The sequence below is a fragment of the Lampetra planeri genome, unplaced genomic scaffold, assembly GCF_965212315.1.
Source record: "Lampetra planeri unplaced genomic scaffold, kcLamPlan1.2.h2 scaffold_477, whole genome shotgun sequence".
Classification (NCBI taxonomy): Eukaryota; Metazoa; Chordata; class Hyperoartia; order Petromyzontiformes; family Petromyzontidae; genus Lampetra; species Lampetra planeri.
In genome coordinates, this window is record NW_027615300.1 from 25,658 (window position 1) to 41,196 (window position 15,539).

Genomic DNA, 15,539 nt, shown 5'->3' on the forward strand with positions numbered 1-15,539 from the left:
GCTGATTGTTTTACCTGATGCAAAACTTAAAGTGACAAAACCTTGTCTGAGTTTCACACAGTACAATGAATAAACTGTCTAAGAAGGAAACAGGCTGAATTATTATGAAAGCAGATCCAGTACGTTCCATGAAATCATCCAGATGATCAGTCGGTGTATGTCCTCACCATTCTACTTTGTAACTATGTTTAAAACTCAAGCGTGATCTGCGCTCCCACTCCGACAAATTGTCATTTTACACCTTCATAACTTGTAAATCATCATTAAATCAGTGATGGGGATCCACTTTGGAATGTGAAATAAATATTCAAGATTTCTTATGGACACACACACACACACACACACACAGGAGCATACTGTCATGGTGAAAACGGGGCATGATGGTTGACAAATGACATGAACATTGCAAACATTGGGTGGTATTTTAGTGAATTATTCTAAAGTTCTGAGGGGGCTAATAACTCCCCAAAGCTCAGCCCAATGTGGTATTTGATGTACAATACCAAATCTTCACTGAGTGGTCGTAGAGCTCCGGTATGTGTGACACGTTCATCATAAACGACATTCAACTTCTTTATTTTTGTATCGTTCTTCTCCATCATGTGAATGCCTCGTGTCGTGTCCCTGCACCTGAATCAACCACGGAGAAAGCAATGTTTTCTGCAGTTAGAATATGACCGAGTGGATCTTTCGGTCTATCAGACTTTGTCCTTTGGATGGACTCTCTCCTGTAACGGAGCACTGGAGCCAGAGCTTCAGCTCCGTGATGAGAAGGTTGACGAGTCACCCGGCTGCTCCTGTTCGATGCTGCAGATCACGGGTGTCAGACATGTGTGAGTCCCCCCAGTGAGTCCCACTGAGACCAGGGACTTCTCTTCCTTCAGAGCTCCACTTCAGTTTGAGTGGTGAATCAGTTCAGGTGTGGATTGGACATTATTTATTTCAGTCATAAATAAAGTGAAATACGATATTTTCCAGTTCCCGACACCTGTTACGAGATGTTTGTACCTTTGTAGATCCACTGTGAGTTGTGATGCACATGTTTAAATAATAAACTGAGGCAGTGTTCTGCTGTTCAGGTTGTTGATTTTGTAGTTATGGATCGACATGAGTCTGACACTCTGACAAACCCTGTGTGTGTGTGTGTGTGTGTGTGTGTGTGTGTGTAAAAACCACAGAACGCTGTGTTGAAGTGTTGATCTGTGAAGGAACGGACAGAGCTTTGATTTGACTCCACGGTGGACATCCATTACCGCTCCTCCTTCAGTTACATAAGGCCGTCATACAGAATATTATGGGGGTAGATGGGCTGATGGTTTTTACCTCCATCCCGACTGGTGACAGGGACTGTGAGGTCAAATCCGTGGATAAACTGTCACGTGCACTCATCACCTGACAGTGTCAGATGTGTGTGTGTGTGTGTGTGTGTGTGTGTGTGTGTGTGTGTGTGTGTGTGTGTGTGTGTGTGTGTGTCGAAAATTAGAGTCAGGAAGTCATTTTTTTAAATCAGGCCTTTTTGTTCTACTTTGATTAGGACCTATTGGCTTTGAAGTTTGTAATGGAAAATAATATATGTCAGTCACAGACAGAGTGTTATGAAACATGATTTGACACGCAGTTGAACCTACATCCCAGTAGATCTTTTGTTCACATCCCAATCACCTCCATCATGGAACACTGTCTCATGACCGTACATGGAGCCAGTGTGTAAACTAGTGATGTACATGGACAGCGACAAATAGATTTTTCCACAACAAGTTTCAGTCATTACGGTAATGACATGGAGTGAATGTAACTTCTCAGCTCTCAGGAACCATTGGACATTTTCTCACTGAGTAAATGGTGGTATACTACAGACGGACAGGCCGTAAACACAGCTTTTAAAGAACAGCCACAGTGACCAAAGAATAAAAACGTTTGTGAATGTTTTTTCTGTGCAATCATTCTAATGCTCGAGAGGTAGAGATGCAACAATAAAGAACAGCAGGATATTGAATAATTGCATGAATCCTTTTATTCTCAGTTCCAGCAGTCACAGTCAAACACTGAAATAAATCATTTACGTTTTCCGGCTCCATCCCACCAGAGCTGCAGTACATGCTCCGCTGAGGACCCTGTCTACGTGTGTGATACACGGCAGAGAAAAACCAGGAGATGTGCTTTTGGACTTGCGTGACGCCTCATGCAACACCCACAAACACCGATGCGAGCGGATCGATGCAGGCCGGGGAGGTGGGGTGGGGAGGAGGGTGAGCTCCAGTGGATCAGTGCCGTTGTTGCCCTTGAGCAGCCCAGCACGGAGGACAATTAGCAGCAGGGGAGGAATCTCATCTCATCTCTCACACATAAACACGCAGACGTACGTGGAATTACAGCACCGACGTGACGGAGCTGATAAACATCCATGGATGGTTTGTGTTCAGGAGGAAAGTGAAGCTCTGCCGCACGAGGCCCTGATCTCTGTTATATAACCCAAGTCCGCTCCGGTCAAATCTCCCTGTCGGGCCGCTGCGCATCCGTCAGTCTGAATCAGGAGGAGGAAACTTTAGGAGACTGTCACTTGTACGAACAGATCGCCATGTTGCTTTGGGCCTGTTCCTCAAAGCAGGTTCAGACTGTAGATTTACCGTAATTACCGTACTACCGGATGAATTACTGTCAAACCACAAGAAGGAGAAAACGATCGGTTCCTGAATATCCTGTAATTACCGTACTGCTGATGATGCTTGGGCCAATGTAAGGCCAGGGAAAGAGTTGTTTGGTTTGATTTCTGTAAAAACTAGGCTTAGGATATCAGGTCTATCCATCTCTACCTGCCAGAGCCCTTCATTCCGGGACATATGACCTTCAGTTCAACTGAACCAATCATCATTGACTGGGGACTGGTCGAGGCAGAAGGCCATTCACATGTAACCGTGGATCAGATGGAGGTTTCTGAGTCTGTAACAGGACGTTTGTCCTCCTTTGCCCGTTTCCCCTCATGTGTTATTTTAAACTTCATCCTCTGTGACATTGAGTTTGTGTTGTCCAGCTTAAAGAACGAGTCTTTTGGACAAAGACTCGTTGACAAACGGTACTTTATCACTTACTGAAAAGATTCAGCTGTGTGCCAGTGAACGACTGCAGGTGAACCTGATTCGTTTGTTCCCTGCGAACGAGTCGACCGACACGAACCACTCACTGAAACTACACGATCCAACAGACGTTACAGTTCATGAAATCAATAATCAACGTCACACGACAGTCAGAATGGATTAATTTGATCATTTCATGTTAAATATTGTTAACTGAGCTCACCAGTTCAGTGAACTAATCTTCACTGAACGGATTTTAGTGATTCATAACACTTAACGGGTCCCTGTCATGAACCCTATTTGGTCGAGGCAGAAGGCCATTCGCATGCGACAAACATCGACATGTGTTTGGATTGCATGAACTTTGATGTACCAACCAGATTAAAGGATAATTCTGGTGTTTTTCACACACAAACTGTCATGGTTGTCAGTTTTTTTTTTGTTTTGTTTTCTCCTCCCTCTTCCCTCTCTGTGTGGCAGTGGAGGTGTGGCCAGACTGATTGAGGAGCAATCAGTGCACCTGATCCTGATCAGTCCTGGATCGACTGACTTAACGAGATCATGGCGATCAGGATCATTGGTACCATGAAGCTGGATATCAACTCGCTAATTCAATCCAGCTTTGTCTCATCGTGAACGCTCACGTATAAGAGGTCTGTTTGAGGCAGCAGACCAATCACAATCATGAGCGAACAAAAGGGAGACAGAGCGCCTCCCGCTGGTCACAGAGGTTAATGCTGGAAAAGTAGGAGGAGAAGTCAGAGATTGTAGAAAAGACAAACACCGTGGAAGCTGACAGAAGACGACAAAGCAGCTGGCAACATGTCACAGACTGTAAATGTGTACGTTGTTCATTAATGCCTCAATGAACCTACAACATCTGTGGATCCCTCGGAATTACATTGTTTTTTCTCAGTTAAAAGAACAAACATAAAAAACACTAAAGCGTCAACTTTAGTGTTGAAATTAAATTCATTCATATCAATATATCAAGTTGATCGTCTGTGCTAGGAGACTATGAAAACCCACGAGTCGTCAGGAGGCTGAGCACGGGGACGGACGGACTAAACAATAAAAACTACAGGCTCCAATGTCTGCTGTTTACTTTCATTTATTAAGTATAAAATCCAAACAGTGAATCCCACAAAAAACCTGTGCAAGGGTTAGGGTTGAGCAAACAAGCGGTCAGCAAAACGTAGGACCCCCCCCATCCAGTTCATTCATACTTTCCGCTGGTAAAACAGTTGATTTTGCTACTTCCCTCAAGTACCCCCCCACCTGAATCCTCCTCAGATGTGACACAAAGAAGGAAGATACATGCACCTACAGTCTGAATCAAATCATCTGATGGATCTGTGTTAGAGATGATCACGGACAAAGAACAAAAATATCATCTCCCTCTTCAAAAAAGAGGGAGAACCCTCAAACACCATGAATTAGGTGTGGAGATGACACTGATCACATTTCCTTTACTGAACCACATGTATGAAAGTGTCTCGTGAAGACGATGAACTCATCTTTTAAATCAGTGAGGTCAGAGGTCACTTGGTGGACCCCCGACAGACGGTGTTTCTGATGAGTCGTGTAATGGTAAAATGATTGTGTTTAAACCAAATGCTTATGCTCATATGTGCTGTAAGTTCACGATGAACTGTGCGTCAGCTTTCAGACGAGAAACACCCGATTCCAGGAATATCTTGTGCGACCACAGTTGCTTGATGTCCACGTAGCAGCTGGTGTTTATCTCAAGAAATTGTTTTCCAAACTTCAAGGTCTGATGACTCCCTAACACGCAGGTTGTGCATGTCCTGCAGAGATTGGATTTAAGAACGGTTACTGGACAAGAAAGGAGGTTGTAGCGTCATTCACGGGCGTAACAAGTGTATAAAGTAACTCATGTATTCAACTCTCGGTGTGACATCTTGTATGCAACTTGGCTGTGTACTTGATCTCACCCTGTGCTGCAGACAGAAATAAAACAGACAACAATTGACGCTTGCAACCGGACTTCAGGTTTTTGTTTCTTATCTTAACATAGTCGTTCGAGAATTTTCCACGACAGTCGCTCCACATCTCCCACTGTATAAAGGAAATGACCCGTGTCAAAGAACCTCAGGGTGATGTACACTGTCTGTGGTCCAGGGTGTGAGAATCGGTCAAATTCTGTGAGATTTAACGGGTCAGATCGGTCCCGGAAGATTCTTTCACGCCGTAACTCTCTGCTCACCATATAATGGTTAAATGTCAATGACGATACATTTGTTTTGTACCACAGACAATTCAATAAAGTTTTGGGAGATAAAAAACTCTCCTCACCACCTGTCGTACGTGGAGGAATGGGGCAGGTCATTGTTTTTCTGACATCTGATTGGCCAGTGGGTGGTGCTTTTCACGGGATCAGATTCAATCCAGAGAGTTATCCTGCTCCGGAGCAGGATAGTTTTTCAGAGAAAATTACCATGGTAACAGGTCTTGATTAAACGAAATCCGGCTTCGTGGTACGGAAGATCCAGGATCAACCCTGAAGCTATCTTGCTAAAACCAAAATCCTGCTTCGTGGTACAGGCCCCTGCTTGTGCAATAAACTGTTTGTTTATCAGCGTATCCTGTTTCCCTGTGATTTGCATCTGTTTTATTCCTGTTGGTTGCTCGATCATCAGACACAAACAGACGTGGTGACGCTGTGACACCGGCGGGTGAACTACCTTTTCAACGTTCTAATGTTCAGTGGTTCACAGTTCACTGACGTCCACTGCCCCTCAGACCATCGTCCGTGTCTGCAGATCGATCAGATAAAGGTTTTGAAACAAACTCTGTCGGCTCCGTTGAACTTATGTAAACCGACGTTCATGAAAAGAAGGAAGAGCCATCGAAAGAATCACACCTTTTTTTCCCTGCATGTCTTAAAATAGTCAGTAATTACATCTCAGTGGAGAATTAAAAATAAATGATTTCTACTTTATTAATGCCGTCCCCCCTCCAGTCACCAGTCTGCATGCTTCCTTCCCTCCCCCTCTGGTCTATATTTAAGCAGCAGAGAGCTCAGCGCACCAGACTCATCTCATATTCACTCAACAAATAACACCCAGCGTAAACTCGTGAGTCAAACAGCGCTCATCTAGAACGTCACGTTGCCGTGGGACGGAGGGCAACGGGCCAGCAGACGGGGAACGTCTGACTGACATATCGATGCGTCCTCCTGACGTTGGTTCACAACACAGTATGAGATCGTTTCCCCAACAGTGACGCCACACTTCATTGACGAACCGCCGGTGTAGATGATGAATCTGATGCTACTCAGCGTCACACGAGCCAATCAGCTGTTGGTGGTAAAAACTTCATGAGCTGAATGTTTCAGAAAGCCAAAGAAACGGGGGAGTGACCCCACTGGCAGGTGACCAAAGAACCTCCATCACCAGACGGATCAGTGGACGACGACGGCTGTCAACGAATTCACACATGGATCGGCCTGCACGGAGTCCAAACCCCAACCCCACCTACGGTCTCAGGATGTTCTGGAGAAGATGGTCCCGATGGCCCCGATCTCCCGCCGAGTTCAGAAATTAATGCAACACTGGACAGAAATAAATGTCGGGACTTTGTGGAGGTTTGTGGAAATGATGCCACAGAGAATGTACGTTCAAAGCTGAAGGGGGCCAGCTCGAATCACATCAGAGTGTGTGTCCTTGTCTTTCATCGTCCCTCTCACGGAGACTCGTCTCACTGTGGCTCTAACGTCTACGTCCGTTTATCCTCAACCTGACCGACTGAGCGTCTGAGGTCAGAGTGTGTTGGTCATGTTGGGGCTGTGAAGATGAAGATAACTGAAGGGGTGTGTTTCATGCTGCAGCTGATCGCTGGTCGGTGGTTGAACGGCGAGATGCAGAGGACGAGGGTCAACATGGAAGGACAGAACCGGAGTACCTGAAGAGAACCCACACAGACGCAGGTCACGACCCTCTCACTTAGTAGATGGGGGGGTTGTCTGAATTACAAAAACTCCACATCGGTCTCAATGGCTGAAGATGTTTTAATGGGGAAAATTGTACATTTTATCACAATCAAGCGTCAACTCAGACTGTTCTATCCCATTTATTTAAAACAATATTTAAAAAAGAATCTAAAAAACATCTCTGAGACATCTTTCTGTGGTTTCATTGAGTCTCAGTGTTTGAAACTGAGCCCGTTCAAGGGATAAACCACTGATTCACATGCACACTGAGGCCAGAAGCCGTGATGAGGTCGGAGACGTTCAGAAACCTTTTCAGCATCATGTCTGCTCTGTTATGAACTCGCTGGTGGTTTTAAGTTTGTGAGGTCACATGTCCTCTGTATTATAAAAGGCTGGTTACAAATAATTTCAATGAAAAGGTCATGGACCCCCATCATCCTACAGGTGAATATTGGACAGGAAGTCCTCCTGATCGTCCGTTGGTGTCATGGGGATCCTTGGAGGTTCAGCTCTTGCCTGCAGATTCTTCCTCAGGGCGGCGTCTTCGAGGCTGAGCATCTCTCCTTTGGTCATCACATACAGGAAATATTCAAAGCCGTCTCCATAACTGTACTGCCTGATGGACCAGTCGTACTCAGTGCGAGCGTAGAGACGTTTCCTGAAGAAGGGCTGGGCGAAGGTGACTGAGATGAACAGTCCTCCAGGCTTCAAGCACCGGCTGATCTGAGAGGAAGAAGTCCAGAGAAGAGGAGAGTTAGAGGACGCTGCACTAATTTCAGGTTGGATGGTGAATAACCAGCTGACAGCAACTGTCAACCACCGCTGGCGGTCACGTGATCAGAACCCCCGAGCAAACACCGGGGACACTGGACGTCGTCGAGAAGATGAGTAGGAGGAGGCAGGAGGCAGCAGCGGTAGCATGAGTGATCGTCCTGACGGGACACGTGAGGCTGCAGACACACACACACACACACACACACACACACACACACAGCCTACAGGGACTCCGTGTGTGCGTGTGAGGGACAACAGCGAACCTGCAGAGATGAGACGTGAGTCTGAGGCAACACGAGTGTGTAACATGAGCCAGGTCACAGAATCAGGTGAAGTCACGTCACATGTTGACGTGACGAAATAAAACAACGAAACATGAAAGATTGATTTACATCATTAGTACATTGCACTCATTACTACAGTATCACAAGTACTCACTTATCGTTTCTGTCTTATTTACAGGACTGACTTTTCTTCACTGTTATAGTACTTATGATTTATTACTACATTATGAAATACATACAGTGAACAAACATCAGAGACAACTGATTACAATGACTTATGTGCCGAAATCCAGACTCTCAGCTCCTTCATGAGGTCTGACGTGTCACACACCGCACACACAAGGCAGACTGCATACTGTACTGTACATATGATCGGGGTCACGTGAAAAAATGGACGATATGCAAATTACCCTGGTTATTTGCACAAAACCCCAAAACATGGGTGTTTTACAAACAAGCCGTCCTTCTGTGTTTGGGTCAGGGTGAGTGCTAGCTAACAGATGTTAGCTAGCTAGGTATTCTTGATAATATTGATAACGTTAGGTAGCTAGCTAGCTACATGTAGTAGTATTGCAAATTAGCCGGCTAGTTTGCATATTTATGCATCATTTGCATATTACCCTTTTTTTTCGCATAACCCGCATAACACACACACACACGCAGTGTTTCTACTGGGCTCCATCCTGGGGGTGTGATGCCGATGAGGCTCACGTGTGACTGTCACGAAAGCTGAGACCGAACATAGTCAGGACCGAGTTGAGTTGTTGTGGTCTCTCTAGTCAGCTGTGGTGGAGCACACACGCGCGCACGCGCGCACGCACGCACGCACGCACGCACGCACGCACGCACGCACGCACGCACGCACGCACACACACACACACACACACACAGTTTCTGAGGGTCTTCAGAGCAGCACTGAAATGAGCACGTGTATCCTCTTGTCACATGATTTATATCCACCAGCAGCCTGAACATGAATTATTCACTTGTCACTGGGACAGGGAGAGAAAGTAGTAGAAGGCTGGAGCCTTTGTTGATTGTTGGCTACAATAAGAGATCAAATGGACGGAACGGGAGGTGTGTGTGCATGTGCAAGCCTCTGACAAAAACATTTCAATCAGGAGAAAAAGTGAATGAAAATGGATTCATACACAGGTTGTACCGAATAGATCTTAGACTCTGGCACTTGAACTTGCCAGAGAATTCCCAGGGTTCAGACCGAGGGCTCTGAGCGGCATCAGCCTATAATTCCCCCAGAGAGTTCAGACACGGGTGGTGGCAGTAGCTGATGATTCACGAGACCAGTTATGACTGAGGAGCAACATGGACTGGGAGGTGATGGGGAAGTGGAGGGAGGGACGTCAGCACAAAAGATGAGAGAGACCAGATTTAACAGGCATGGCGGAAGCTAACGAGGAAGGTGCGTCTCAGTGCTATCGGACTGAAGTGAAGAGCTGACGTCACCTGCGCGGTGAGCCACGCCTTGGAGATGTGACACAACCATGTTGATAATCTTCTTCTTCTTCTTCTCCTTTCAGCTTGCCCCTCTTCAGGGGTTGCCACAGCGAATCATCGATTTCCATCTTTCCCTGTTCTCTGTATCCTCTATTCTGACTCCAACTACCTCCATGTCCTCCCTCACTGCATCTGTAAACCTCCTCTTTGGTCTTCCTCTCTGTCTCCTACCTGGCAACTCCATCTCTAACATTCTCCTACCAATGTATCCACTGTCCCTCCTCTGCACATGTCCAAACCATCTCAATCTAGCCTCTCTAGCTTTTTCTCCTAACCTTCCTGTCTGTGTTGTCCCTCTGATGACCTCATTCCTAATCCTGTCCATCCTGGTCACTCCTAAAGAGAATCTCAGCATCTTTAACTCTACCACCTCCAGCTCTGCCTCCTGTCTTCTGCCTATCTCTAGTGTCTCTAAACCATACATCATAGCTCGTCTAACCACAGTCCTGTAAACCTTTCCCTTCACCTTAGCTGAAACTCTTCTATCACAAATCACTCCTGACACTTTTCTCCAGCTGTTCCACCCTGCCTGCACCCTATTCTTCACTTCTCTTCCACAGTGTCCACTACTCTGCACTGTTGATCCTAAGTACTTAAACTCCTGCACCTTCACCACCTCTGCTCCCTGTAACCTCACTTTTCCACTGGTCTCCCTTTCATTTATGCACATATACTCTGTCTTGCTACGACTGACCTTCATTCCTCTTCTCTCTAGAGCAAACCTCCACCTTTCTAGGTTCTCTTCCAACTGCTGCCTACTCTCACTACAGATCGCAATGTCATCTGCAAACATCATAGTCCAGGGAGACTCCTGTCTGACCTCATCTGTCAACCTATCCATAACCAAAGCAAACAAGAAGGGGCTCAGGGCCGATCCTTGATGCAGTCCTACCTCTACCTTGAAGTCTTCTGTCCTTCCAACAGCACACCTCACCACTGTTCTACTACCTTCATACATGTCCTGCACCAAGCCAACATACTTCTCTGCCACTCCTGACTTCCTCATACAAAACCACAATTCCTCTCTTGGCACCCTGTCATATGCCTTCTCTAAATCTACAAAAACACAATGCAGCTCCTTCCTACCTTCTCTGTACTTCTCCATCAGCATCCTCAGTGCAAATATTGCATCTGTGGTGCTCTTTCTAGGCATGAAACCATACTGCTGTTCACAAATCTCCACTTCCTGTCTCAACCTGGCTTCAACTACTCTTTCCCAAACCTTCATGGTATGGCTCATCAACTTTATCCCTCTGTAGTTACTACAACTCTGTACATCACCCTTCTTATAAATTGGTACCAGAACACTCTTCCTCCACTCATCAGGCATCTTGTTACTGTCTAATATTTTGTTAAAGAACCTAGTAAGAAAATCTACCGACACTTCCCCTAAACACTTCCATACCTCCACTGGTATGTCATCTGGACCAACTGCCTTACCACTCTTCATCCTTTTTAAAGCTTTCCTGACTTCATCCTTTCTAATCTGATCAACCTCCTTCCTAATCATTTCTGGCTCTGATAATGAGAGTAAATAATCATATTAACAACTGGGATACACACGGTGATACACACACACACAGAACCACCGGTGCTGTGTCTCACATCTCATACATCCTGCAGTACACTTCTTTGTAGTACACTATTCACACTATGTACTTTCATTCATTCATTTTCTGCCGCTTAATCCGGTTACGGGTCACGGGTGTGCTGGAGCCTATCCCAACTGTCAACGGGCGAAAGGCGGGGTACACCCTGAATAAGTCGCCAGCTCATCGCAGGGCCACATGAAAGACAGACAACCAACCACTCACGCACACACTCACTCACACCTAAGGACATGGTGGCATGCGGTTAGCACCGTTGCCTCATAGCAAGAAGGTCCCTGGTTTGATTCCTAACCTGGGATCTTTCTATGTGGAGTTCGCATGCTCTCCCTGTGTCTGCGTGGATTCTCTCTGGGGATTCTGGCTTCCTCCCACTATGTACCTGTCTCAAATCAAACAGTCCTGTCTCACCGGAAATGACTTACTGTCGATACTCTAGCTGATGCATTTTGAGAATATTTCCAACAAATCGACCTCTGACCTCCAATCTTCAACCTTAATCTACAGCGAAGACAACAATTAGAATATCACACACGAGAACCAAACGTACGCCACAATGTAAATGACTGAAAATGTACCGCCGCTTACTAGCTAGCAGGCTAAAGTTAGCATTGACCTGGATGAACAAACAGGAGGATCAGAACGTTTACTGTGTCGGTCTCATCACAAACCATCGATCAAACATGAAATGAAAAAGACGACATGTGAATGCGGTTCCATGAACTACCTGCAACTGACTCGTGTAGGAACGACAGCGGAGAACCTTGGTGTGTGTGTCTGTGGCTCTGTGCTGGGAGGAACGGATGTGCTGGTCTAAAGCTTGAATTTATTAACTGTGAATATGTCAGGGGGGTCATTTCACCATCCCCCTTGATCCAAGACAAAGGATATTTCGAATGACTCTTCATTATTTTTCAGGGAGCGCATCCGACATTTCTCCCCCTCATTGTCTTCTCGTCCTCATCGGACCTCAGCGTCGCCCCCTGCTCGTTCTGTTGCCTCCGTCCATCGGCAGCTGCCTGACCCCCCCGGTTTGCCTCCAGACACTATACGTGAGATGAGACCAGTCTGCGTTGGTGGGACGGGGGCCGTGTGGCGTGTGGCCACATCTCACCATCACTTCACACAGCGGAAACTTCCAGTAGTGTTGCGTGGATTCACGTTAGATTGAAACATTTCATATTTTTCTTGCATCGTCACTGATCTGAAATGTGATTTACGATGGCCACACACACACGTCCCTGTCAGATTAGGTCTAAAATGTAAATAATAACGCCGACACATGGCTGTGGGAGTGTTTGTTGTGGTGACCGTTGTGTTTCGATGATCATGCTGCAAAGATCTGAGGACATACGGGTGCCTGATGTGCACATGAATGCCTTCTCATAGGAAACTGGGAGATTGTACTGACACATGAGCTGCTGATATGAAATAACCTTTGACCTTTCAACAAGGTGAGGAGAAATGAGGGATTGGTCCCCGATGGTAAATCATCCCTTCAAGACCCGTTCATGCTGCCTCAGCTGGTGATGTGTTTTGACATCACTTGACAATCACACACTTGAACACACTTCATGAAGGATGAAATGCTGCTGTGAAAGAGAGATCAACAAGAGACAGAAAGAAAACCCAACAACTGTCAGAGGACACAAACTAAACGACACATGTAAGACAACTACTGTCAGAGTCAGGGCAAAATAAAACAATTGACAGAATATCTGTAAATGATGATAGTCTGAAAACGTCTGACACACACAAAGGAGGAGCTCCTCCACGTGGGGGGGTCCACCACTTTGTCTGTTGTCAGCTGCTGATGGAGACAATTAGAGTGTGTGTGTGTGTGTCAACAACAGGGAGTTATCTCTGGACAGCATACCTGTGACACACACACACACACACACACACACACACACACACACACACACACACACACATCCTGGGCCAGTTAGAAAAGCGAGCGAGAGGTGTACTTTTTATTTAGGTCATATTTTCATATCATATTTTGTAAAAAAAAATCCCTCCTGTCCTCTGTGCTTGTTTACTGGTCTCTTGTATCACTGCCCCCCCCTCCCTCCCCTTCCATTTCACCTCAGCCGTAGCCTGCAGCCGGGCATGTGGACGGCGAAAACGTGTTAACGTGTCAATAGAACCAGTGAGTGGGTGAGAGCAACACAGAGGGAAGGAGATGGTGTGTGTGTGTGTGGGGGGTGTCTCTGAACAAAGCAGCCTGCTTTGTTTACTTTGTCTCTCCATCCCTGTTCCATCCTCCTCTTCTCTGCTCTCAGGCTCCATCTGCCCTGGAGATGAGGACATATCTGAGTCTGAGTCGCTCTCGGAAACATTCGTCTCTTTGGGGGAAACGGACATGGACACCGACGTGGGACCTCCTGCAGCATCCTGATCGATACCGACCTACATTCAAGGGTCGACACATTGGGGGGGGGGGGGCGTGAGCGGCCGAGAGGAGCTGGGTTCCCTCTCCTCCTCTCTCCCCACCCACCTTTCCTCCCCCGTATTTCATCTCTGCTCCCCTCCTGTCCTCCCCCCTCCTCAGCCAGCTCACACTCCGTCTCCTCTGCCCACCCACTGCACAGATGAATTATACATTTGAGACCCCCCCCTCCCCTCTACTTCTCCCTCTCTTCTTCGCCCCCAGCTCGTGATCTCCTCCGTGCTGCGGTAAAGATCCAGAATGGAGGTTTCAAGGCTCAGCACCTCTCTGGTTCTGATGTCAACCCATGTGGGCTCGTCTGCGGTGCACTGTGGGGGCTTGGGCCAGCGTAGGAAGACAACACCACCCAGCTTTTCAAGCAGGCGCACCACTCGTTGCTATGGAGACTAAAAGTTTAGCCCTGGCCGCAGTGAGAACGGGACGCCACTCAAAACAACAAGCAGTGAAAAAACAAACAACAGCGACATAAAACGGCGTGTTGAAGGGGGGAGGAACGTCTGACTGGGAGTTTCTCAGTGGCCTAATTGGTGGGTTGACTCAGGGTGAGCAGAGAATTTAAAAAAAAAGACAAGGAGCCACTATTTTCTGACATGGCTCTGAACTGGGTCACTGCAGATGCATTTACAAAGAGCTTTTACAACACGAGGGAAGTGAAGAGGGTTTGACTCGCATGTTTTCCTTAAAAGGAAACGACTTGTCTTCAGGCAGCTTTTGGGACGCGTGCTCGTCGGGCGTTCCCAAATAGAGTGAAACCCGTTTTTTTTATCCTTTTTCATCAGAAATAAGCTTTGACAGATCCGGGTCGCTCCGTTGCTCTCACGCCGCCTCCTCGCCCGTTCCAGTGGGGACCCAGGAGAGGTTCGCTTTAATTACTGAACTACTTCTTCCTCCGATGGAGGAAGACAAGAGATGCTCTTCCGACGCCCACACACCCAACGCCGTGTTCTCAGCATCCCCGCACCGCCCGTCAAACCAGCACGCAGCAGCTCACGTGTGCGTCCGCCAACTACGACGCCGTTTGAATCTTTGGTCCACACCGTGAAATTAATTAAGCTGTGTTTGCTGTTCTTGGTGCAGGATGATGAAAAAGTGATGCAGACTTTGGGGAAAACTTTGCATTAGACGGGAGGGGGGCAGCATCAGCGAGTGTGTAATTAATAAACTCATCTGACTTCCAGAACAGCTCCAACACCCTGAAAGCTCCGAGGAGTTTGAGCTGCAGAGAAACCAGAGAAACTGGAGCAAAACCTGAGCGGCTGGTACAGTGACACGTTTGGCACCGAGCACAGTGAGGGAGGGGGTTCCCCGCCCCCCTCCCCTCAGATGTGACAGTTGCTTTGAGAGCTGCAGTCCATGACCAGTGAAGTCAAAGGGAGTTGTTCTGGACGGCGTGTTGTGTCCTTCAGTCTTACAGTGTGTGACGTAGTTTGAGTCGTTTTGCGACTTGTGGTCAGGAAGTCCGACTCGGGACCAGGAGAACTGACTCGGACATCGTCCCGGAGGACCCTGGGTTCAGAATCCAAGACGGCGCGTGTTTACTGTCAGAATAAACAGTGTTTTCATCACTTTTCTTCGATGACTCGCACGCACACGACTGTCTGATTTGTTGTCAAGTTGTCAAATCGTAAAACAGAATGTGTCACCAACTAGAAGAAATCCAACGGTGAAAATGAAGACTGTCGTCAGTAGTGGAGTCTTTGTGATCCAGATTCACATTCTTGTGCTGTGTGTGTGTGTGTGTGTGTGTGTGTGTGTGTGTGTGTGTGTGTGTGTGGTGGGGGGGTTGGGGTTAATCATTTTGACCATGTCAGATTTCACCTGATTTTTCATAAAAAGTATTTAGTGAACCCAAATGGGTCCCTGTCATTGATGAATGATTTA